This window comes from Schistocerca piceifrons, chromosome 1, assembly GCF_021461385.2.
Source record: "Schistocerca piceifrons isolate TAMUIC-IGC-003096 chromosome 1, iqSchPice1.1, whole genome shotgun sequence".
Lineage (NCBI taxonomy): Eukaryota > Metazoa > Arthropoda > Insecta > Orthoptera > Acrididae > Schistocerca > Schistocerca piceifrons.
The window spans coordinates 394,627,237-394,654,335 of NC_060138.1; the positions used below are offsets into that span (position 1 = coordinate 394,627,237).

At 44.0% G+C, this 27,099-nt stretch overlaps 1 protein-coding gene across 1 annotated transcript in view; it reads right to left on the reverse strand.

The window, feature by feature from the left end:
- LOC124787289 (unconventional myosin IC) overlaps positions 1-27,099 on the reverse strand; it is a 416,281-nt gene that overhangs the window by 256,727 nt on the left and 132,455 nt on the right. Inside the window, exon 2 of the mRNA XM_047254329.1 lies at positions 17,428-17,483. The gene's annotated coding sequence lies outside the window, so the exon portion shown is untranslated. The remainder of the gene's footprint in view (positions 1-17,427; positions 17,484-27,099) is intronic.

Sequence of the window (27,099 nt, forward strand, 5' to 3'; positions counted from 1 at the left end):
ATGGCCAGTTAACGTGAATGGTACAGCAGTGTGATACAGCTTTTCAACAGATGGGCATTACCGAATTAAAAAAAAAAAAACATAGCCTACTGTTTAAAAAAGGCGTACCGGTATTGCTGCTCATATCTTCGTAACGAACAGAGATACACGGAAGAAGTCATGCTAATTAATGTTCCCCCGCTAACCGATCATTTTCTTCATACTTTTCAGTTTTGCTTCTGAGACAACAATTATTTGGCGTGATCGTGTTTCAAATGGCTCTAAGCACTATAGAACTTAACATCTGAAGTCATCAGTCTCCTAGACTTGGAACTACTTAAACCTAACTAATCTAAGGACATCACACACATCCATCCCCGAGGCAGGATTCGAACCTGCGACCGCATCAGCAGCGATGTTCCGGACTGAAGCGCTTAGAACCGCTCGGCCACAACGGCCGGCCGTGATCGCGGTGAAAATTTTTATTTTTCTGCCATTTATCTTGATCATAATTCCACAATTTTAAATTGCCGCTAATAAGGAAGACTGCGTAAATGCGACACCGTGAAACTTTCATTGCTGTCAGTCAATTTGAAAAGGTAGTCAGATTTACGAAAGTAGTTTATTCACGAATCATTACGATGTAATTAAATGAAAAATGCGTGCTGTTATTAGGTTGCGGATTATTTTTGTAAACACAGTTCGTATGAAGATACGAGATTCAAAGACTTGCCGGGATGCAGAGCGCGCTCCTAGAATAGCCCGGAAATGGCCACGCACGCGACACCCTCTGACGTCAGACGCCGCGCGGACGCGGTCCGCTGCGGACGCAGCATCTGGGAGCAGTAGCTGCTGGGACAAGCACCTGTTGCTGCAGTTATTTCAACACCGCGCGGCGCCAGCTTCTGCCAACTGTGTACATTCACCGTCTGCCCGAGGACACGTGCCGTCTTTGCGATGTATTTAGCGACGCGCTTCCCGGAGTAGGGGCAAGTCGTAACTGCTATCCTGGAAGTCTAACGCAACTTACACATTTTAGAGATAAAGCCTCTTAGGAGACATGCGGCTATATTGCCAATAAGTGGTAAAGCACTTGTCTTGATCGCGAAAATTATTTTATTTATCACCTCAGGCCGATTTCGGAAGAACCCTTCATCAGATCTGTGACATGTAATAAACTTTATTTTTTATTTGTGGTAAGATCTTATGGGACCAAACTGATGAGGTCATCGGTCCCTAAGCTTAACCACTACTTAATCTAACTTTAACTTACGCTAAGGACAATACACACACCCATTCCCGAGGGAGGACTCGAGCCTCTGACTGGGGGAGCCGCGCGAACGCCTCAGACAGCACGGATAAAATACACTACAAAAATATAAAACGACGCACCACAAAGGAATTATCTGAATTTGACGGAAATCGGTAGATGTGATGTACATGACAGAAAGAAATTGGTTATAATTTCAGAAAAAATTGGATGATTTATTCGCAAATTGAGCAAGTCAGTAACGCATTGGTCCACCTCTCGCCCTTGTGCAAGCAGATACTCGGCTTGGCATTGATTGATAGAGTTGTGGAATGTCCCCCTGAGGGGTATCGTGCCAAATTCTCCCTTTTGGAGCGTCAGATCGTCAAAATCCAGAGCTAATTGGAGGACCCTGCTCATAAAACTCCAAATATGCTCAACTGGGGAGAGATCTGGCGATGTTGGTAGCCAAGGTAGGGCTTGACAATTATGAAGACGAGCAGTCATCGTGTGCGGACGATGAAATGGAAGCCCACGACGGCTTGATATGCAACAAAATGGAGCATAGAATATCGTCGCGGATGACATCCAGAGGGGCCCTGTTATAAAACGAAATGGCACTCCAGACCATCACTATATGGTTGTCAGGCCAAATGCGGGCGGCACATTGGTACCTACCGTTCTTGGCGGCGTCTCCAAACATGTCTAAGCTGGTCACTGAGGTCCAGTTCAAAGCAGGTCTCACCACTGACGACAATTCTTCTCCAGTGAGTGAGATTCCACGCCGAAGACGCGTGGGAACGTCCTGGACAGCGGTGGTATACCGACCTGAGTGTTGCCTGCCAAACTGCCCGACAACCAGGAGTGAAGGTCTGGAGTGCCGTTTCTTTTCATAGATGAACCACTTTGGTTGTCATCTGCGACACCCTTACAGCACAGCGGTATGTCGACAATATTCTACGTCCTATTTTGTTGCTCTTCTCGGCAAGCCATCCTGGACTTACATTTAATCAAGATAATGCCCATCAGCACACGACGATAGTTTCCACTGCTCGTCTTCATGACTGCCAAACTCTACCTTGGCCATCAAGGTCAACCGATCTCCCTCATAATGAGAATATTTGGGGCATTATGGGCATGGCCCTACAACCAGCTCGGGATTTCGACGTCTCAATGCGCCTGTTTGACAGAATGTGGTACGATAGCTCTCAGAAGGACATCCAACAGCTTTCTAAATCAATGCAAGGCCGAATAACTGTTTGCGTAAGGGCTAGGTGGACCTGCGAGTTATTGACTTGCTCAATTTGTGAAGCTAGCTCTCTTGAATAGGAAATTTGTGGTAAGGTCTTACGGGACGTAACTGCTGAAGTCATCGGTCCCTAAGTTTACGCACTACTTAATCTAACTTAAACTATCTTACGCTATGGACAACACACACAACCATGCCCGAGGGAATACTCGAACCTCCGACGGGAGTCTCTTGAAATAATCATTCTTTATTTAAAAAACTTGTTATTTGTTTGCATAATTATGTACATCACATCTACCGATTTTCGCCCCATCCCTTCGTGGTGTGTCCTTTTTTTGTCTTAAAGGCTATACGAAACTTGTGTTTTACGCCTCAGGTCTGACGTTGGGACTCTTCCAAAACGCTACATGAGGCGACAAAATAATTTTGGCGATCAAGAAGTGTTTTATCATTCAACAACGCACTCAGTTTACATGAGTTCTTACTCAATGCAGACTAAATTTACGTAGTGACTTCAGAAAGAAAGTTACACACTCCGTCTGGCGTTAAGACCACTGCGCAACGGGAGTTACGCATTGTCAGAAGAGAAAACATGTTTAGAGTTTCTTGCAGACACGGTTCTGCTGCGTTTTGGATAGCAGGTGCATCACAGCATGCGACTGCAATGGTGCGGGTACTGGAATCCTAGACCAATGTTAAAGGCCGCGGGGCAGTACATTTCTTGTGGACAAAAAGTCTAAACTACACACAGATTCACCGTGAAATTCTGGCTGTATATCGACCAAATAGTGTCATATATTAAAAATGCGCCAACAATTTGACATTGGTCGCCGCACAGACATGGGTGACGCTGATCCGGAAGTGTAAATTTAGCACCACGTGATTTCCCTCTTTTCGGCAAGCCGAAAGAGCATCTGGGGCAAAGATATTCTCCAACTGTGAGAACGTTCACACAGCAGTTCTCGAATGGCTCCGTGACCAAGTAGTGGATATCTATCCTCGAGGAATTTACGACTGTTGGAGCAATCTTTACGGAGACTTGGTGACTACATTGAAAAATAGTGCCACGTGTGTCACATTGAAGTACAGTGCAGAATTCAATAAACATTACTTCTTCTCTGATAATAACGTGTAAACTACTTTTCGAATTCCACTTGTGATATAACACATTTCATTCTTTTCCTGACTGGTGTTGGCCTGAAGACGACTTGGATTACTTTAGTTTATTGCTGTCTCTGTCTTTCTTTTCATCTATCATTACTCCTTAATCACTGCTTTGGTTCCTCGAACACCTGTTGTTCTGTGACACAGCTTTCTCTCAAATCTGTCTTCGTACATATAAACGGTTTTTCCTGTAAGTCTTTTGTCTTTTTTGTAACCTGGTGGAGTAATTTAATGTATAGGCTGCCCAAACTTACATGGACGCTAGACTGTCATGAACTGAGTATTTGAGATTACGAACGAACTGGCGGAAATGAATGCTTCAGGTGCTTCGAGTCCTTGGTTCAAAAATGGTTCAAATGGCTCTGAGCACTATGGGACTTAACTGCTGTGGTCATCAGTCCCCTAGAACTTAGAACTACTTAAACCTAACTAACCTAAGGACATCACACACATCCATGCCCGAAGCAGGATTCGAACCTGCGACCGTAGCGGTCGTGGGGGTCCAGACTGTAGCGCCTAGAACCGCTCGGCCACTTCGGCCGGCTTCGAGTCCTTGCTAAGACATGTGAGTGCCTCTTTTTTTCGTAAGATATTGATGTTTTGTGCTCTCGTCGAGTGAGTGATCCACCCGAGACTTATCACCTGCCCTCACAGCTTTACTATCGCCACTACCTTGTCTCCTACCTTTCAAACTACACAGAAATTCTCCTGCATATCTTACGAGACTAGCATTCCCGCTAGAAAGGATAGTGCGGACAAATGGCTTAGCCACAGCATAGGGGATTGTTTCCAGAATGAATTTTCACCATGCAGCGGAAAGTGCGCTGTTTTGAAACTGGCTGTCGGATTAAAACTGTTTGCCGGAACGGGACTTGAAACCGGAATCTTGCGTTTCGAGGATAATGCTCTAATGAAAATACGAAGGACAACCTCTGTGAAGTCTGGAAGGTGAGAGATACTGCCGGAAATAAATCTGTGAGCATGTGTCGTGAGTCGTGCTTGGATAGCTCCGTCAGTAGAGCACTTACCCGCCATAGGCAAAGATCCCAGATTCGAGTCCTGGTCATGCACAAAGTTTCTAGGAAGCATCAAAACAGAGCACTCTACGCTGCAAAATAATTACAATGAAGCGCCAAAGAAACTGGTATAGGCATGCGTATTCATATACGGAGATATGTAAACAGGCAGAATATGGCGCTCCGGTTGGCAACGCCTGTATAAGACAAATGTATGGCCGCAGTTGTTAGATCGGTTACTGTAGCTACAATGGCAGGTTGTCACGATTTAAGCAAGTTTGAACGTGATGTTAGAGTCGGCGCACGAGCGATGAAGTGGGGATTTTCCCGTACGACCGTTTCACGAGTGTACCGTGAATATCCGGAATCCGGTAAAACGTCGTTTCTCCAACATCGCTGCGGGCGGAAGACGATCGTGCAAGAACGGGACCAATGACGACTGAAGAGAATCGTTCAACGTGACAAAAGTGCAACACTTCCGCAAACTGCTGCACATTTCAGAGCTGGGCCATCAACAAGTGTCAGCATGCGAACCATTCAACGAAACATCTTCAATAGGGGCTTTCGGAGCCGAAGGCCCGCTCGTGTAACCTTGATGACTACATGACACGAAGCTTTACGCCTAGCCTGGGCCAGTCAACACCGACATTGGACTGTTGATGACCGAAAGCATGTTGCCTGGTCGGACAAGTCTCATTTCAAATTGTATTGAGCGGGTAGATGTGTATGGGTACAGAGACGACCTCATGAATCCATGGATCCCGCATTTCAGTAGGGGACTGTTCAATCTGGTGTAGGCTCCTGTAATAGTTTGGTGCATGCACAGTTGGTGTGATGTGGGGCCCTGATACATCTAGATATGACTTTGACAGGTGACACGTACGTAAGCATCCTGTCTGATAACCTGCATCCATTCATGTCCAATGTGCATTCCGACCGACTGGGCAATTCCAGCAGGACAATGCGACACCACACGTCCAGAACCGCTACTGAGTGGCTCCAGAAACACACTTTTGACACTACACTTCCGCTGACCACCAAACAAGAACATTGTTGAGCAGACCTGGGATGCCCTGCAACGTGCTGTTCAGAACACATCTCCACCCCGTCGTACTCGTACGGATTTATGGACAGCCTTGCAGGACTCATGGTGTCAGTTCCCTCCAGCACTACTTGAGACATTAGTCGAATCCACGCCATGTCGTGTAGCGGCACTTCTGCGTGCTCGTGGGGGTCTACACGATATTGGGCAAGAGTACCAGTTTCTTTAGCTCTTCAGTGTAGCTGGTTGGTTGGTGCGAAAAGTCATCTGTGCCTGCTTCAAGAGATAGTTATCTGGATATAGTGACATCTTCAGAATGTGGGAGTATGTGTATGGAGCGATTTGAAGTTCAACGTCCACATAAAAGGAATCGAAGTGAGGTTAATTGGAAAATTACTAAGGAGATGTGGACAGCCCAGGAAGGACGTAGTTTATAAATCTTTAAAAATGGTTCAAATGGCTCTGAGCGGAGGTTATCAGTCCCCTAGAACTTAGAGCTACTTAAACCTAACCAACTTAAGGACTTCACACACATCCATGCCCGAGGCAGGATTCGAACCTGCGACCGTAGCGGTCGCGCGGTTCCAGACTGTAGCGCCTAGAACCGCTCGACCACACTTGCCGGCACAAATCTTTCGATCGGCCTTTAGTTGGATCCCAGTAACACACAGTCCACATCCACTTTTGACCCTGATTCTTTAAAGAATCGAGCTCTCATGTATAAAACACGTCTGATTTCTTTACATATGAGTTACTGTATTAAATATTTGTGTTAAAACATGTAAAACCTTTATGCCTGAAGCCACGGACGTTTTTCACGCATCTCAATGTTCATGATGTATCTCCCGGACTGTGTGTCGTAAAATGACAATTTGGGAAGTACAATTGCGGGCAGTGTTTGCAAAATGTGTTGCGTACAGAGTTAGTAGTAAAGAAGTAATAAACAAACGTCATGCTTGATGCTGTAGTTTTACCCAATGAACAGCGAAAATGTAGTAAGCGATAAACTTGTCTCTCATTATTGTGTGTGTGTGTGTGTGTGTGTGTGTGTGTGTGTGTGTGTGTGTCGCGCCGCAGTGTCAGCGAGAAAAAAGTTCGTAATGTTTATCAGAAGTCGGTTAAGCGTCCTCATTCTTAAATACTGAATGAATACATAGTGGGTAATTTGCGCGCCGTCGAGTTAAGCTCATCAAGATATATACACAGTGTACTGTGTTAAGCCTTTACCAGAAGATTTTACATCTTAGTAGAGTTTGCCATCATTTTAAGTTTTTTATTTTAGCCAATAATTGTACAAATACTTAGCATCAAATCTTTTTGCCCTTGGGAGCCGTTATTTAGGCAACCTGCAATAGCTTGTGTGGCGGAACAAAAACGACACGCCGTCCAATCGAATGCTATGAAATCTCTGTAAAGGTTCTCCAACACTGTGATACTTCACTTCTAACTGTTATGCGTTAGTCTTTGTGTGGAAGACTTCTGGCTGTGCGCCTGCTTGCGACATAGTTCAAGAAATTGCTCGTGAACGCTGTTGAGCCGGCAGGCAATCTTGGCCGACACTTGGGGAGACGCCGATGAGTCTCGCAGCCGACGCAGATAGGTTACGAGGTGCGCCGCTGCGTACTTGCGGAAAACCTGCCTGCACAACACCGTCCGAATTCGCAGCCGGACAAAACAGCGAATGCACTAGCGTGCACAGAGGGAGTCTATTGTCCGCAATTGACGGGAGCGCGCGCTCGACATGAAACCTGCAGCCCAAAAACATTTTCATGAGCGAAATAACGTTAACCTTGATGATATTCATATCGAGTCTCCAGGTGGAACATAACGTCATCTTGACACAAGATTTAGGTGGTCCACTGGCCGCCATCTTCAAGTGGACGCTACAATTATTTTAATACGACATTTTCGTAATTACTGTTGGCTGTATGGCCTTTACTTCCGAACGCCAAAAATAAATAAAATATTTAGACAACTCAGTTAGCAGCAAATCTCCATGTCTGCTACAGCCCCATTCGGAGGAAGACGACCTTTGCAGCCCAACACACTTGAGGGCGCAGTAGCAACGCACCCGTAGTAAGACTGAGCTCAATGCACGAAAGCAGAAACACACACCTCAGACGCTCTCTATTGAAAATTGCGTGTACTCGTTCTCCTGATTTAATTACGAATTTTAACAAGGCGTATCATTTATTAAAAATCAGGTGCTTTTACAAATAGCTTTTGAGTTTTTACGTTAACTGGATCACTTTTACTAGACAATATCTTTTGGTGTACTTCAATACCGTACAATATTAGTAGCCTACCCTCTCCGTATCCCACCTCCCTCCCCTCCTACACATCATCCAAGAATTCTTTTAGACACACAGCGAGTTCCGTAAAATGCTGGCTACCACTGAACGTAGTCGCACGTGTACTATAGTGCTGTTCCTTTTATTTTATAACTAATGGAGGTTCTGTGTAAAGTACGGTGTTGTTTGATGAGAGGCAAGTGGTTGCCCATGCGTCTGTGTAGTGAAAATAACTATTGAAATCCAGCTGTCTGACACTATTATAAACAGAGATAAGGGTAATTTTTATGTAAGAGTTGGAGCTTGTTTTTATTGGCATTAATAAAACAACGGTGTTTGATATCGATTAATCGTCCAGCGAGTTTTCATCACCGGTTCGCTGTTGTGCGTTGCGCTAGAGGGCACTTATGATTGCTCACGAGCGAGGGACCTACAGGGTGAAAAGTATTTAAACCGACAAACCTTGGGAGGTTGTAGGGGACATCAAAACAAATATTTTTCCCTAATGTCATTTTTTCCTACGAGGATTATTTAAACCAGGGGTCTCCAAACTACGGCTCGCGAGCCGAAACAGGCCCGCGAGGGCCGGCAAACCGGCCCGCGTTAGCTGGCCGGACATCCCCGGTATCCGGCCCGTCAAATATTTGAGGTGGTACCTATACAGCCAACAATTGAGTTTCGAGGCCTATCGCGACCAATACACCGCGACATTGGCTCAGCTATTCGCTACAGGACTACATAGCTAAACTTATTGTTGCGCCGCTTGAAATAACAATGCGTTCACATACTCTACCTCTGTTACGTCTTGCAGTAATAGTCTGCTAACAATGATTTTGAGATTTCCTTAACTTTGCAGGACGCTTTCGTGAAGAATGTGCAGTGACATATTTTTTGTCGGTGAGATTCGCCAGAATAAAATACGCCATAATTTCGGTCAGGTACGTCCACCAATCAAAATTATGTAATTAAATAAAAATCGTAGTTCGTTTCAGCGCTAGCTATTCCCACAACCTTAGATTTTTGCGATTTCATCTTTCCTTTATCCGTACATTACGGTGGTCATGGAGTGCTTGGGTGCTTTAATCCCACTAGGTAGATCTTGGCCCTTATAACTTCGTGGATGAGTCAATGTGGCCCGCGGACTAAAAAGTTTGGAGACCACTGATTTAAACCGTTGGAGGCCGTATTACGCTCTTCAGTTGATGGAGGCCGTATTACGATCTTCAGTAGTTAGAGGGCGTATTACGCTCTTCGGTTGTAGGCGACTGCTGTCCACCAGTGTAGTAATGCATTGTCTCTGTTTACTAATGGAGCGATACACCTGGAGTGAGTACACTGATATGGTTGGTGCGTACTACATAGCGCACCACAACGGACGAGCTGCACAGCGAGTTTATCAACAACAATACCCTAATCGCCGTATCCCGCATGATACGACCTTTGCTGCTGTGTATCAACGTCTGCGTGAGACCGGGTCATTTAGCAGATTACCTGGACAGGGACGCCGTCGCACGGTAAGAACGCTGCAATTTGAGGAAGCTGTCTTGCAGCATGTGGAGCGGGATCCTTCAATCAGCACTCGTGCAATTGCACGTCACATGGGGACGAATCAGACGAATGTAAGAACAGTCCTTCGAGAGCAATTGCTACGTCCATTTCACATACAGCGTGTCCACAACCTGGAACCGGTTGATTATCCACCCAGAGCACAGTTTTCGGAGTGGTACCTGGAACAGTGTGAAATACATCCTACATTTCCATCCTCTGTGTTGTTTACCGATGAAGCAACGTTCGGGCGTGATGGAGTCTTCAACATGCACAATTCGCATGTTTGGAGTGAGGATAACCCACATGCCACAGTTACTAGCGCTAGTCAAGTGCGGTTCTTGATTAATGTGTGGGTCGGTGTTGTTGGAGACTGTTTAATTGGGCCGTATCTGGTACCTAGTTGTTGTCTCTTGGTCATAAAAAAATGGAAAAGTGTTTGTTGGTTTAATTAATTTGCCGCCAGAGAAATCTCCCTTACCGGTTTAAATATTCCTCATAGGAAGAAATGACATTAGGGAAAAATATTTGTTTTGATGTCCCCTACAGCCTCCCAGAGTTTGTCGGTTTAAATACTTTTCACCCCGTATAAGACAGTGTATAAAAGAGCGTCCGCGGCGTGCTTGATTTCAGTTCCGGGGGATTAGCGCGACGGCTTACTCACCTGAAGATGGCGGCCAGGTGGACTGCCGAAATATTGTGTCAAGATGACGCTATCTTCCGGCTGGAGACCCGATATGAATATCACCAACTACTATGACGAGAAGGCTTACGGAGCAACATTAACTTTGCAAACGTGACTTACTTGAGGTTCGAGAGAAGTACATGATACATTAAATTGTCTAATCTCTTCACGCCAATGATATTTCCATAATGATAACGGTGTAATTCTCCATTTGTGAGGACTTGGAATCAAACCTACCGTATCAGTAATGTATTAACACTGGTACTGTTTCTAAAACTACTGAAATGCGTTTTTTCGGCACGACACGTTTCGTAATATTCGGTTAAAACATTGTCAATGGTAGGGTTTTCTTGTCCGTTTGTTGCTTACAAGCCGGTGTGCACGCTATTCTAGAATTTCTCTGTCATTGGTGCTGTACATAAAAAAAAAAAGAAAATGAGATGATAAACAGCATGCACTAAAACACAAGGCTGACTATGAAGTACATAGGTACTGTAATTTTTTTTTTTTCAGCCGGAAAGTACACATCACTGGCAGCCACGGGGAGAAAGCTCCCCGTTTCATCCCACGCAGGCATTCTTCTGAGCTGCGCCCTGTACCTCAAAGCCGTAAACAGTTAAAACCTTGGGAAAGCAATCTAAGATGATTATCCGAGGTCTAAAGTAAAAAGTACATACGAAAAAAATTGATTTCTGTTCAATTTCTGAAGATGTTATCTGTTCAGCTGTTAGTATACTGCTACAGTCAAATGCATATATTTAATTAGGTAAGATTGATTAATATTTGTTGAAGATTAAAATTTGTTAACTTACGGTCCATGGCTTTTTAGCCACTCTGAAGTGGTACTTACTTATGGATGGTCATGTTGTTGTTGTTCGTTGGTTTGGGGAAGGAGACCAGACAGCGAGGTCATCGGTCTCATCGGATTAGGGAAGGACGGAGAAGGAAGTCGGCCGTGCCCTTTGAAAGGAACCATCCCGACATTTGCCTGGAGCGATTTAGGGAAATCACGGAAAACCTAAATCAGGATGGCCGGACGCGGGATTGAACCGTCATCCTCCCGAATGCGAGTCTAGTGTCTAACCACTGCGCCACCTCGCTCGGTTATGGATGATCATCAGTGACATTTCTGTACTGAGCATCGTTTCAGTTTGGGATATGGAATGATCCTAATGCTTTGTTGGTCAGGAGAACCTGTCTGTGGATACGTGCCCTGATAGCCGTGCACTTTAAAGCGCCGCTCCCGGGACGGGGAGGTACACCGGCCCCCCGGATCGACTCCTCCCGGTGGATTAACAACGAGAGGGTCGGTGTGCCCGCGAGTCTGGATGTAGTCTTTAGGCAGTTTCCCACATCCCATTAGGCGCCTGGTACCAAGCTCCCACCGCAGCTACACGGTTCACAGATATGTAGAAAACTGTCGCTCACTTTCACATGACTCTCACTATAATCAGATAGTTGGGGCTCACGTATTCCGTCCGGGTGAGGGGGCAAATCTGTTAAAAGCCATGGCACCCCTGCGCCGTTGTGGGACAAAGGCACAAGAAAAAGAAAGAGGAGACGCTGCTTGGGAAGGTTCCGCCACCTGCTACAAATATTTCGGTGACCTATGCTTCTTTGTGCTGAAATGGAAGGACAACACAAACACCCAATCCCCGGGCGAAGAAAATATCCGATCCGGCCGCCAATCGAACCCGAGACCCACGATCTAGTGGCAGCGACGCTAATCGCTAGACCAGGATCTTGCAGCTGTTTCGGCATACATGTGGACCAACAGAAACTCATCACTTCAGGTAGCACGGTCACTTCTTCCCCCTCGATTCTTTTCCCCTTTCGTCTGCGATGGCTTACTCGGAGAACAGCCAGACCAGTTGGAACCCGTGTATCAGATTAGTGACCGCTGATTCGGCACACCAACTATCCTAGATCGTGGCTTTTTGGTGCTCGTTTAGCCAAATGCCAGTCTAACCCCCAATCTTCATCTTGGCATATAGGATACACGAAGAATGATAATACGATGAAACACATCACAAAGTTTACGTTATTCTCATACGGACTACGCACGAGGTATCCTTCCTTAGTTTGATTACTGGGGCCACAAGGCGGACAGAGGGCCATAACGTAAAAAATAAACAAATTACCAAGACTTGAAATAGCAGATTCCCCAAACACAGGTAACTTTGAAATCAAGTGACAACCGCTAAAATTAAGAAGATTGCCCATTCAAATTTGTATTTTTCGTCTTGCATTGATTTCACAGGAATTGTCGCAAATCTGACAAATAACAAACACAATATTTCCCCTTCCAGCAATGTTCTGCATAATGACGCATTAACTTAATGACTAATGACAAGTTGTTTCCTTTGATGTGCCGCTAGGATTACGTAGGTCTTTAAGAGCGGCATGTAGTTATTGTACCCTTAATCCGCGGTGACACAATTGTCCTGTCACTCGTGAGCGTTCAGCATGGAGATAACGTGATAAAATTTGCTGGAATGTCTGCTGTCTTATCAAAAGACGACGGCGTGAGTTAGTACTATGGAATTCTATGCTAAGCTCTGGGAATCATAAGAGCTTTACGGTGACGTGCGTCTGAACTCGTGCGTCATGAGACCTCATTACTTAAAAGAAGAAATGCACGAGCTGACCATCGATTTGGTTAAAGTGAACCTGTCTGCTGCTTGTTTCATATCATAAAACTCCATAATGTGGGGGAAGCTGTGGGTAGGGGTAAGCAAGCTGTGTTGCACGGTTCTTGCTAACTTACAACTGTTTGCCTTCAAGTCATCTGAGTGTGGTTTGTTACCATACAAACTCGAAATATTTTTACTCTTTAGCTACGACTAACATTTCTGACAAATTATGTGCGCCGAATCTGTACTCTCTGCCTTTCCCGAACAGTGCACTACTAAATTAAAAATCTTAACTAAATCTAGCTCTCCACATCTCGTCATTCAGGTGTGCAACATTAAGGGAGAGATTCTACGGAGTTCGGTGGGGGAGGTGATGAACTACTGACAAGCTTAAGTGTACTGGAGATGTGGCTATAAAATAACGGGACTATTGCTGTAAAAAAACACACGTATTTAATTATCATCACCCTCCACATACTCCCTTCCTCCATCCCCACAATGTTCTTCGCGAATTTTCCATTGATGGAAACAGTGCTAGAAGTCTTCCTCTGTGAGCTCCTCGATGACGTGTGCCGATTTTTCTTTCACTGCTCCAACAGGCTGGAACCTTGTTCCTTTTAACGCAGATTTGACCTTAGGGAAAAGACAAAAGTCACATGGTGCTAGGTGAGGCGAACAATGGGTTGGTGCACTTCGCTAGAAACCTCTTAACAGATAATGCCGTATGAGGCGGTCCGTTGTCTTGATACACAACTCAGCACTTGTTCTTCCACAATTTGGGTCTTTTCTTATTATTTTCTCACATGGTTGAGCAAGAACCTCAAGGCAACGATGCTGACTATAGTATGACCTTCAGGAACCCAGTACAGATACAAAATTCTGTGAACGTCAAAAAAAGGAATCATCACCGCTTTGAATCTTGATTTGCTCACTCCAGCTTCTTACTTCTCGGTGAAGCTGAGCCCTTCCAACGCATGGATTGGCGCTTCGTTTCTGGATCATAAGCGAAAACACACAGTTTTGTCACATGCTATCACTCTTTCCAAAAAAATTCAGTGGTATCAGTCAGTATAAAATGACTCATCAATCGTGAGAATTTTCGGCACCAGCTTCGCACAAATTTTGTAGTGTTAAATTGGTTACGTAAAATTTGTAAAATATTTAAAAAGGGCGTTCCGGAAGTGAGTCATCTTGAGCGTCTTCTCGGCCATCTTGGAAACGCTTAAACAACACACTTTGATGTGTGTAGTTCGCGAGCAGATAATACCTATATACATCGAAACGGTGAAGCAGTCAACTTGTAGCGAGGAAGTAGCCCGTCGCTACCAATTTTTTGTATAAGACTGCCTGTGCGGCCGAGCTCTTGGTACACGTGGTTCAGATCCGCCACAGCTGTTGTGTTCTGATCATCGTGTCCAGAAGCGATTATTTTCAACCGGTATAGATGGGCAAGGTAACGTCCGTGTCCCATCCTATTGCGAATGAGAGAGGTTACTTGATACCTACTAAGCTTCAATGAGGTGAACTATAGCCTAGAAGAGGCATTCGGTTATATGGCCGCCAGATGCCCGCGCTTGTACTGCCTGGATACGTGCCATTCACAATTTCATTCATGGTTCAAATGACTCTGAGCACTATGGGACTTAACAGCTGTGGTCATCAGTCCCCTAGAACTTAGAACTACTTAAACCTAACTAACCTAAGGACATCACACACATCCGTGCCCGAGGCAGGATTCGAACCTGCGACCGTAGCAATCGCGCGGTTACGAACTGAGCGCCTAGAACCGCTCGGCCACCGCGGCCGGCCTTTCATTCATGACAAGCAGATTTCTTGGCCGTAGAGTTGAAATCTATAAAAGGGACTGGTGTTGATAGGAATTGTCCTTCCATAATGCTCCTCTTAGCGAGGTGGTTAACAGTTTCATTATGGCCCTTTTATACAAAGTAAATATGACGTGTCCACGTCAGTTTGCAGTCAGTGTTGACGCGAAGTAACTTAGCACGTGACTGAACAGGAAGTTTGTTCGGGGCCAAGCTGGAGTGACATTAGTAATTCCTTCGTTTTCTCGTGAATCTCATCACTGCAGATTTTTCGGGCGACAAAGTGAATCCATTTCCCAACTCCTGTGAGACCAGCTTGATATATGCGTCGTGAAGCCATAATCTTGTCACCGAAAATCATGGCGAACGGAGGTAGATACAAACGTCGTCCACATACTGAGGAAATTTGACGTTAGAGCTCAAAATTGTCTCCAGTTAGGCAACACGAAGGATGTACAATAAGGGACTCAATATCACCACTTGTGGAATGGCATGGATCATGTGCAGCGAGGCCCGTACGACACTTGGTCACGGTCACAGACAGTACGACTGCCAAGCAAACCACAGATAATTTGTAAAAACGATACCGATAGGTGTAGCAGTTACAATTTTTAATAAGCGCACATGTCATAACATTGTCATAAGCTATCGAGAAATGAAGAAATAAAGCCGTCAGGTATCAGTTAGTCAGAACGGTTTTTTCAATGTTCATCGCAAGAGATGTGATGATGTAAACAGTACTTCTGCCCTTGTGGAAGCCACATTGCGTCCGGCGGAGCAAGTCCTGGTTTTCTACTACCATTCTAAGCGGAACTTGAGAAGGCGTTCAAAAGTCTTACCCATACATAACGAGAGGGCAACCGGGTGATACGTCGTCTCTCGACCAGGATACTTTCCGGGTTTCAGTATGAGACCAATATCTGAGTCATCCAATCAGCTGGAATGTTCCCCTCCTTCCAAATGTCACTAAGGATGCTCACAAGAAAACATGTTGTGTTATCGGTCAAATTGCTGATCATGGAATAATGAATCTGGTCGCATCCGATGGATGTGTCTTTTTAGTACGTCAGAGCTCTGTGGAGTTCGGCATGAGAGAATGGTGAGGTGAAGCCATCTCTAGGATGGTCAGTGGTACCGGTCATCGAGAGGTCAAGGGGCGCTGACAGTGCAGAGGGTGATGCGATAATAAGGGTAACTTCATCTGTCCAGTTCTACAACCGCTTTGGAGCCACCGGTTTCCTTTTGAATGAGGAAACCACTGCCCAAATCCCACTGCTATAGGATAGGGTTTGCCCATTTTCTAATCTAATCTTTCGACAAAGGCGATGTATGGGTGCATGCAGCAGGTTGACTCCGCCGACTGTTGATACATGGCCGTACAGCCGCATCGTGAGGGGTCGTGGGATGACCCTGAGAGGGTTTCTGTTTCTCTGCACTGCGCCGCCAGCAAAGGGGGATGCGAACTGTATCTCACGCACATCACGGTCTGTGACAGTATTAGAGTCGACGTAGAAACATGTACTATGGGGGCCGCTTTGCTGCTGCTGCTGATGGTCAGTTGCATCGGCGTAATTGCGAAGCCTCAGGGTCACAGTGTTGGCTGACTTGCCCACTGACCTAAAGTTGTTGTTGCTGATGATGATGGTGGTGTCGTGCTCAAATTCTTGCTGCTGGTGCTGCAGCCCCCGTTGTTGTAGAAATTGCAGGTCCAGGGATGGCGGTTGGCCTTGCTGGACTTCACAATGAACTGCAGACATCGTCGACAACGGGACATCCGACGATGCATTTTGATGGCAGAATTCCAGTGTCGACCGTATATCCTGACCAGTGTCACGAGGATCGGCCATTGTGCGGTCAACAATGAATCACTACAGCAGCAAGAATGTGGCTAGCGGAAAGCGCAAGACACTAAGGACACTCCACTACACTTCACTACACGAACACGTTTCTCCTGTACGGGTAGAACAACTCTTACAAGAATACGTAGAGCACAAATCGTCACACTCGCCCGCATACCGTAACACAGGACCACAAAATGCTCGCTACGCCAGCTCGCCTCGAAATGGGGCCGCCTGAGTACGTCGTCAAAGTTACTGAAGTGCCGGAATTCTTAAAGCCACAATGCAGACTAAGTATTCTATCTGGTTCCAGACTAATTGTAAGTATTCTATCTAGCTCTTTCAGACGCTAATAGATTTCAAGTCCGTGTAAGATGCTCAAAAATCTTCCTTTAGGCGCCATATGTAAAATTCCAAGACCTGTGTCTATGAGCCCTACCGAGTATTTAGTTTCAGTTAGATGATCTCAAATAGCTTTCTTATTATTATTTCGTAGAGAAGTGTGTCGTTAAATCGGATCTTGAAAAATCTACTAGCCTGACATACAGTTCCGTAAAAAAATATCGGTAAAATAATTCGTGTTGCTCTGATTGTAGACCACACCCCTGTTTGTACTACATGCGAAACCTCTTGATGTAACTGAGAAGGATGTTCAGAGCACCAACGCCGATTTTTTTGGGAGTTTGATTATCGCGGAAAACTTGTTGAGCTTCTTTCCAAAACAGCTCTTAGACCGACCGACAGGCGTGACGGGCATAACAAAGTACTTCTCGACTAGCCAAGAGCAGTATTGTCAAGTTTGGCGAGATTAAAAAACGACACGGCTAGTTCGATTCCATGTTTGGTTATTGGGTAATACACTAAGGAAATTGAAGGCAGAAGGCTCATGTTTTCGGAATTCTGCGAAACTTACCGGGTGTAAATTCAGCAGTGTTGTAGAGACGAGCAGTTCCGTAGAGGTATGTTTATCTGAAATGGGAAAAACGGCTGTTAGAAATAGTTCATGATGATCACTAATGTCATAAGGAATCTAGATTAAGAGCTTCAACGTCAATCACTGTTTTCCTTCTTTTATTAGTTGTTCCTTAGGACTACAGCAACATTTTCAGACATTCTTAGGATATGGAGTTAAAATAAGCAAATAAAAAATAAAATGTACTTCACAACAACGTCACTACATACGTTTTTCACTACAAAGTATTAATATTAGACAATTTTTGGAGACTATCACAGTTATGACTATTTTTCCGTAGCTGGTAGTCAGCATGCCTGAGTGACATCTGGAGGACCCGGGTTCGATTCCCAGTACTGGCAAGAATCTTCTGTCTCTAAGCTGGTCGTAGGTTGCGTTCCTAAAATGAACAGCATAGAGACAGAAGGGATGACACTTTTTGCAGGACCTGACCATCATTTTGCAGTACAAGGCTCAACCATGTAAAGTGCAAGGTGTTACTGATTTGTTTGAATGATGGGGCTACTAAGTGCTATACCAACTACTGCACTCCCCTGACTTAAGCCCTAGTGAGTTCAACTCGATTTCTAAACTGAAGGGAACACTTCACGGCGTTTGCTTCAGAACTGCTACAAATTCATCGGACAATAGACCGCTCCGCTCGAACTGTCAACACAACTGGTCCTGCTAAGAGTATCCTACGACTTCCACATCGATGGCAACGGGTTATACACAATGCTGGTGACTACTTTGAAGGTCAGTAAAACTTTGAAACACGTATCTATTTTTTTACGAGCTGTGAAGAAATAGTTGCCACTATTAAAGTTGCAACCCTCCACACACACACACACACACACACACACACACACACACACACACACACCACTTACCAAAGGCTTCCCACTCAGAAATTGCCTAAGAAAGACTAGACTATCAATACGGACAGGGCAAGAGAAACACAGATAGACAAAAGATGAACAAGTCGAAGAGATCGTGGGAGAGGGTGGGGGAAGAGCAAAAGTGCAGGTAGGGGGACTGGGCTGGACCACGTGGCCCAGACAGACGCAGCCTGGTCTGGGCAGAGGAGGTAACAGTGTCCTGCCAACCCCTCAGTGGGCCAAGTGGCCCTCCCTTAACGAGAGTGGAGGAAGCCCTCCTTCACGAATAAACGTAAAACTAGCTCAGCCGCTAAGGCATCGTTTCCTAACACCAGAGGTAGCACATCAGGGTGACTTAAAGAGTCGCCACAGGCAGCTAGATTTGGACCAACAAAATGTGGACTATCATCAAATGGGAACCACAACGACAGTGGAGTGGGTTCTCACGACAGAGGAGATGACCATGAGTCAGCCAAATATGGCCAATGCGGAGCAAAGGAAGGTAGAGTCCTTGCGAGAGGCCTGCATTGAGGACCTCCACAGATTCGTAGTCTCCTTTATCACCGGTAGTTAGTTTGGTGAAGTCAAAGTGAGCCATTCAGTATTCCAGATTCCTAAAACTTGACGGCGTAATACCGATCGGAGGCCTGTTTGCGGAACACCGATCACAAGAGTCGTGGTAGCCACTTTGGCCAGTTCATAAGCGAGTTCGTTCCTCGGGATCCCGAAATGGCCCTGGGTCTAGCCAAGCATCACTGAGCATCAACATTGTTCGAGGGCATACAGGGAACGCCGGAGAGCAATGACCAAGGGGATGAAGAGCGAACACTGGTTCAGGTTGCAAACTGCTCGGAGCTGCTGCAGATGACAAAGGATTCACCGGTGCAGGAACGAATACCCTCGAAAGCACGAGATATTGCTACCAAGTCCGCAGTTCAAACATCACAGCTATTTGGAAAAGAGTGCAGTTCAGTACGTCTCGTATGAGTATAAGCAAGGCCTACGTGACCAGCAACCATCGAGTCATCAGTAAACACTATTTGTGAATTATGGAATGTGCCAAAGATGGAGAAAAATTGGTTTTACATTGTAAACATTAATATGTGGGTGCAAGGACTACACAGACCTAGTGAGTGTCTCCATCCTGGGAAATATAAGACCACAGCCCGCAAGGTGGTAAATGCAGTGAAAAACAGGAAGAAGTTTTAACAGACTAGGATACTTCTGGGCCAAAACTACAGCTGCCCCCCCCCCCCCAAATATAAAATGTAAATAAGGAATTTGTTTCACATATCTATTGAATATATAACTGCAATCTTGTATTGCAGGTTATTTAGGCTCCTTCGCAAATAAATAGGCGAAAATGGTGGAAATCATACGTCTTTTTCTAAAAGAAGACGAGTTCCTTTTTTTTAATGACATATGTTTGCCACCATGTACTCCTTTGATCCTGGAACTCTTTAAGACAACTTGTATGACTGATCCGTGCAATACGTGGTATTTTAACATTGTCAACAGTATTCCTTGCATTATATAATATGTATATTTATGTGCCGTCAGCTTTGATACTTTTTTCACTATTTGATTGTTCAGAAACTTGACATCACTATTCAACGGGAGGGAAAATAATTCTTGGAAGCAGCATACAGAAGCACAGATGTTGATTATGGAGAATGTTGGCGAACATTATCGTCGCAATACGCCACTTTTTCGACTTTAGTTTTTACCAGTCACAATTCAGTAAGACTTGAATTCAGTGACACTAGGAACGAGTACAATACCCAACTTGGTCAAGATTTTAAGATTTTACATTGTTTCTCCTAACTCTCATGGAGACTGCTGGGAACCAAAATGCCAGTATCTTTCGATTAGGTCCCAAGACAAAGCGAAAGAAAAGCCAGGTTTCATATTGGCAGTCCACTACCTGGGAATAGTTTCTCAAACGGGCACCACTGATGACTATCTCGTACTGAACAAGATGGAAATAGATTACCAGTGTCTTCATCGTAACACAGGACATACAAAAAAAGATGGAAGAGTAAGATTTAAATTCCATCGACGACCTGGTCATTTGAGATGAAATAAAAGTTCGAATGGAGAAAGCAAATAGGTCATGGTGGCCCTTCAAAGGAACTATCTTGTAATTTGTCTGAAGTAGTTTTAAAAAAATCTCGGAAAACCTAACTATGGCTGTCCCGACGGGCATTTGAATAGGCGACCTTCCGAACGACACGTCCAATGTCTTACTAAGCTCCACCCCATTCGGTAAAAATGACAAAAATGAAAATGTTAGTTGTCTCATCACGTGATTCACTTCTGTCGCCGTTATTCGAGTATGTTCGTAAAGGACACGGCCCCTAGGTCCGGGCTCCAGTCATTGCCTAAGGTGCGGGGAATGCTTGTGTCGGCTGCTTTACCCGTGACGTGAGTCGGGGCTGACGCAATGTCCCAAACACAACATCCACAGGCGGCTCACGTGCCGCGACCACACAAGGGCGCGCGCGTCCTCACTGGCCAACCACGCACCTAAATCGTGCTCCCCATTTTGCCGTAGGCAGACAAATTGAATGCTGGTAATGATGGTTTTTCTTTTCTCGGAAATAATGAAAGGTCATGGCTTTTTTATGAAATAATGTGTACTGCAACAGTCACTAGTTACTAATATTTTATTAGCACGATTAATAACTAGTGACTGTTGCAGTATATATTATTTCATAAAAATCTTACAATACAGTCGCAGCCCTCAGATAACATCCACACAACGAGGATAAATTAAGGTTATAACCTTGTTGGTAACTCCAAAATTCAGGAAAAAGTAAAGAGTATAATATTATTTTACTAGTAATTTACCACGTCTAGTAAAATGATGTATACGGGATGAAGGAAAACAACCAGATTATAAAGTCAGAGCAAGGGCCGGAACGTGGAACCGAACAAAATTATCGAGGTAACAACAGGTCGGAAACGCACAGTTTAGAAGATACGGTCGTAAAACGGCTATTGATCAGCTACGAGGAGCGCGCGGAAGTGTTTATATTCAAACTAGGTTTCCACAACTACAGATGTTACGCATAGAGCGGAGTTACAAATTAAGTCAGTTGAAGATAACGGTTTCGGCTGAAAATTCAACGCTAGGCGAACTTCAAATTCCGTCCCTGTCTGGTTACGTTAGACGCTTTCTGTGAGGTTTACTGATTAAAGTTTGATTATTTAATCAGTTACGCTAAAAGCACCTTAATTACGTTACTTTGTTAAGATAATAAGCTACTCGGCAGAAACAACACTGCAGTAAGTTAGTCAATATGTGGTACTGTAAGATGCATGTTGTGTACTACGAAAACTAAAGGTCACATGATTTAACCTTTGTTAATGTGCAGAGAGCATGAAAGCACTTTTATTCTAACAAGAACTGTACGTCAGTAAGTCTGAGCTAAAGACAAAACCGCACTGCTAGCCACACCCAAGCACGTGCGCTTATCAAAAAAATTTCTGCGTGCTCATCGTTGATTGGCTGTCGTTTTGTGGCCTGAACTCCATTTCCAACCAGTGGTTATCTGGAAAATTTTGCACTGACTTCATTAGCAGGTTGCTTTTCTCCGCCTTGGATGTAGGAGACGTGCTTTTTTTAAATACAAAATTAAGTATCATTTGATACTAAACCAACACAAGTGCATTTTATAGTTCACTTACTTTCGTTTAATATACTAGTGGTACTTACAAAGTACAAGCCTCGTAAATATAATTTTACTAGTAAATGAAAGCCTATTACACCTTCATCAATTTTTCAACAATGAGTCCACCAACACTAGCTTATCGGTACCCGACGTGAGCAGAAATTCCAGCAGTTTTAAGTAAATGACACAGCGAGCTTCTTGAAAACTGAGGAAACTCATTCGTTAAGGGCGAAATCAGTCTTCTTGAATTTTTGTGACGAAGATGGCCACTAATTTCACACTTTATCATGACCACAGTGTGGCCGTCTTTACATATTGTCTTACCAATGCATTGCCCAGAACGTTTTCTCCATAATGCACCTTTACGGTAATGAATTTCGACTGCTTTGACGTCTTTTGCGTGCAGAAAACAAATCACTGCGTGTTTCAAAATCGATGAGAATTTCAGTTTGTTGAACGCATTAAAAAGAAAAAAAAAAGTTAACCAGAGACTAACCGTTGTCGCGTCTGTGTGGGAAACCAATAAGCACGGCTACTAAGTGCGCACGCACGAACTGCCTACAGAACAGCAGCGGCTGCCATATTTGAAAATTAAGAGGCTCGTATTATGTAAGGGACAGTCAAAACAAACGAGACAGGTGGAAAACAAAGTAAAGTGTTTATTATTTCAAAAGTAATCGCCATAACTGTTAATAAAATTATCGCATTGAGAGACAAGACGGCCAGTGCCTTTGAGGAAAAACGTTCGCGGATTCCTTCCTATGCAACCATGTTTGTACCCGGGTGTACACCTTTTCGTACGAAGCGAACCGAATATCTTTCTTTAGGGTTCCAAAACCATGATAATCGTAAGGATTTGGGATCGTGACTGGATGGAGATGTATATGGGCTTCTCAGCGAAATTTCTGCAGCGTACTTGAAACAACCTTGGCCTGCCTGCGTCCATGCTTGGACACAGTCCTGGCTGCGTAGGCAACAGCAACATTTTTCCATGATGCCGTTGACTGTCTTGTCTTACACTGGGATATATGTATTAACAGTTATGGCGATTACTTTTGAAATAATAAACACTTTACTTAATTTCTCCATCTGAGTCGTTTCCAGTTGACTGCCCCCTTATATAAATGTTGCTTATTACACGAGGCTATCCGGAAGACACCCACGGTATGAAACAAGGGGAACAAATCGGTATATGCAAAAGTGCACCACAGGAGAGCATATTTGACTAATTTGAGTAGCTCACGGACGTGCTCTGTGAGTAGATTAATGGGTTCCGCAGACGTCACTGCAGGCGTGAGAATTGCCAACATTTCTCAACAAATGCAGAAAAACAAAAATGACGAACAGTGGAAGATTGTAAAAGAGAAACGTGTTAAAACATAAAAACTGGGGAGAGTAAAGATGTGCAAAACAAAGTTGTTCAAGGCGGCCGAAGCAAAGGAAGCATCGGGAGCAGAATATCAACAGGCCTAGGAAGCATGGAAGCATTGAAGCATTCTCCTAGTTGATTTGGCGATGGACAGGGCAGTAGAGTGGTAAAAACTAAGCGCATCGTACAAAAAATCACGCTAAAAAGGTGTAACACCACTTCTAGAGTTGATAATGTCCTGAACAAATGAAGAGAGTTCCCTTAGTTTCTTCAGGTATGCCATTTTCAGCTGAACACTCACTGAAAATTAGATCCCGTAGAGTTACCACGCTGTCAGATGTTGATTTATGCGTCTCTCTCTCGTTGTTTTCTATGGTGTTAAGACTGGGCGAATCGGCTGGCCAGCCGAGATGCGGTAGGATGGTTGAGTGTTAGACGAGGAAGGTATAAGCACAGAACTGTGCATATGGCTGTTATCGTTTGTCCACAGCATATTCGCCATGAAGATTTAGAGGAGGAGGCAACATCTGGCCATCGAAAATGTTACAATAAACATCCTAGTTTGTGTTCACGTGTCACGTTTACGGTTAGTAGCAATGTATCCTTTTCATAGTTGTAGATATTCCAAGCTCAGCTTTCTGTTTAGTTTGTGCTCAGGGTAATCTGACTCGGTTCAAATGATATTAAAAAAAATACCCGCAAAACATCACAGAACCATCACTGCGACTTAAACGCCTCATTAAACCGTCGATGCACGCGACGCCAGGCACTATTCGAAAACAGGCAAAACTGTGACTTGTCGGGACACACTACAGTTGAGTTGCTGTGTTGTTTGGTCCACGGGAAACATGTACTACAGTGAGCAATGGCGTTTTGTGAGGCACCCGATTCCGTATGACTACTGCATGAAGTTCCCATCTCAATGTCCGCATGGAAACGAGATAGTCCTGCATTCACTGACAGTAGAAGTTCCTGTCGGAATTGCAACCGATAGCCCTAATACTTGTCTACAGACGCTATCAATTACGATTTTCTAACCAGTACTCTTCTTAGCCATGTTATATGACTGTTGAAAGTACCAAATTCCTTGTAGAATTCACCTACAAATGAGGCAACTTCCTTCACGGTATGGTCATGGGCACGACGAAACCCGTTACCTCGTTTCTGCCGTTTTGTCACATTGACCCATCTTACTGCACTGACTCCACACAATCGACTGATACGTATCTACAGCGCTCCAGAGCGACAAGTGTTCTCTTTTAGGGGGTAACTAGCGTTTCGCCCGGTGAACCTACATATTCAATGCACTAATATTGGTACAAGTTAAGAATACAAAAGGGAACATCCAACATTAATTATCAACGTATTTATCGTATGGTTTCTAAGCACAATGTTAAATATAATAGCAACAGTAACACATGGAATTTACAGACAGACTTCTAAATACATTGAAGAGCCAAAGACACTAAATGCAGCAGCCCATTACAAACAGTATTGTAAGGTGCTTAAAAATGTTATTAGGAAGGCAAAAAGTATGTGGTATGCAGATAGAATAGCTAAGTCTCAGGATAAAATTAAAGCCATATGGTCAGTCGTAAAGGAAGTTGCTGGTCTGCAGAGACAGGTCGAGGATATAGAATCAGTGCGTAGTGGGAATGTCCGTGTTACTGATAAGTCGCATATATGTACAGTATTTAATAATCACTTTCTGAATATAGCAGGTGAACTAAATAGAAACCTAGTCCCAACAGGGAATCATATAGCGCTCTTAGAAAAAAGTGTTCCGAGACTGTTACCTGAAATGCTCCTCCATGATACTGACAAGAGGGAGATTGAGTTAATAATTAAATCACTAAAGACCAAGAACTCCCATGGATATGACGGGGTATCTAGCAGAATAGTGAAGTATTGTTCTATGTATGTTAGCCCAGTTCTCAGCCATATCTATAACTTTTCCTTTAGGAGTGGTCGGTTTCCTGACCGATTAAAGTACTCGGTAGTGAAGCCACTTTATAAAAAGGGAGACATTGATAATGTTGACAATTTTAGACCTATTTCTATGCCATCGGTGTTTGCTAAAGTTATCGAGAAGGTTGTATATACAAGGTTACTGGAGCATTTAAATTCACATAATTTGCTGTCAAATGTTCAGTTTGGTTTTAGAAATGGTTTAACAACTGAAAATGCTATATTCTCTTTTCTCTGTGAGGTTTTGGACGGATTAAATAAAAGGTTGCGAACGCTAGGTGTTTTCTTTGATTTAACGAAGGCTTTTGACTGTGTTGACCACAAAATATTACTGCAGAAGTTGGACCATTATGGAGTAAGGGGAGTAGCTTGCAATTGGTTCGCCTCTTACTTTAAGAACAGAAAGCAGAGGGTAGTTCTCCGCAATATTGAGAGTGGTAGTGATGTTCAGTCCAATGGGGCACTGTTAAGTGGGGCGTTCCCCAAGGGTCGGTGCTGGGGCCACTGTTGTTTCTTATTTATATAAATGATATGCCTTCTAGTATTACAGGTGATTCAAAAAATATTTCTGTTTGCTGATGAACCAGCTTGATAGTGAAGGATCTTGTGTGTAATATTGAAACAGTAACAAATAATGTAGTTCATGAAATAAGTTCGTGGCTTGTGGAAAATAATTTGATGCTAAATCACAGTAAGATTCAGTTTTTACAGTTTCTAACTCACAATTCAACAAGAACCGATATTTTGATCAGACAGAATAGGCATATTATAAGCGAGACGGAACAGTTCAAGTTCCTAGGCGTTCCGATAGATAGTAAGCTGTTGTGGAAAGCCCATGTCCAGGATCTTGTTCAGAAGCTAAATGCTGCTTTATTTACCATTAGAACAGTATCTGAAATAAGTGACACTCCAACACGAAAAGTAGTCTACTTCGCATATTTTCATACGCTTATGTCGTATGGTATTATTTTTTGGGGTAATTCTTCTGATTCAAAAAGGGTATTTTTGGCTCAAAAACGGGCTGTTCGAGCTATATGAGGTGTAAGTTCGACAACCTCTTGTCGACCCCTATTCAAAAATCTGGGGATTCTGACATTGCCCTCACAGTATATATTTTCTTTAATGTCGTTTGTTGTTAGCAATATTAGCCTATTCCCAAGAGTTAGCAGCTTTCACTCAGTTAACACTAGGCAGAAATCAAATCTGCATGTAGAATGCACTTCCTTGACTCTTGTGCAGAAAGGAGTGCAGTATTCTGCTGCATCCATTTTCAATAAGCTACCACATCATCATCATCATCATTTAAGACTGATTATGCCTTTCAGCGTTCAGTCTGGAGCATAGCCCCCCTTATACAGTTCCTCCATGATCCCCTATTCAGTGCTAACATTGGTGCCTCTTCTGATGTTAAACCTATTACTTCAAAATCATTCTTAACCGAATACAGGTACCTTCTCCTCGGTCTGCCCCGACTCCTCCTACCCTCTACTGCTGAATCCATGAGCCTCTTGGGTAACCTTGCTTCTCCCATGCGTGTAACATGACCCCACCATCTAAGCCTGTTCGCCCTGACTGCTACATCTATAGAGTTCATTCCCAGCTACCACAAGAACTCAAAAATCTTAGCAGTAGCCCAAACACTTTTAAGTCTAAACTGAAGAGTTTCCTCATGGCTCACTCCTTCTATTCTGTCGAGGAGCTCCTGGAAGAGCTAAAAAATTAAGCAAATTCCAGTGTTACATTG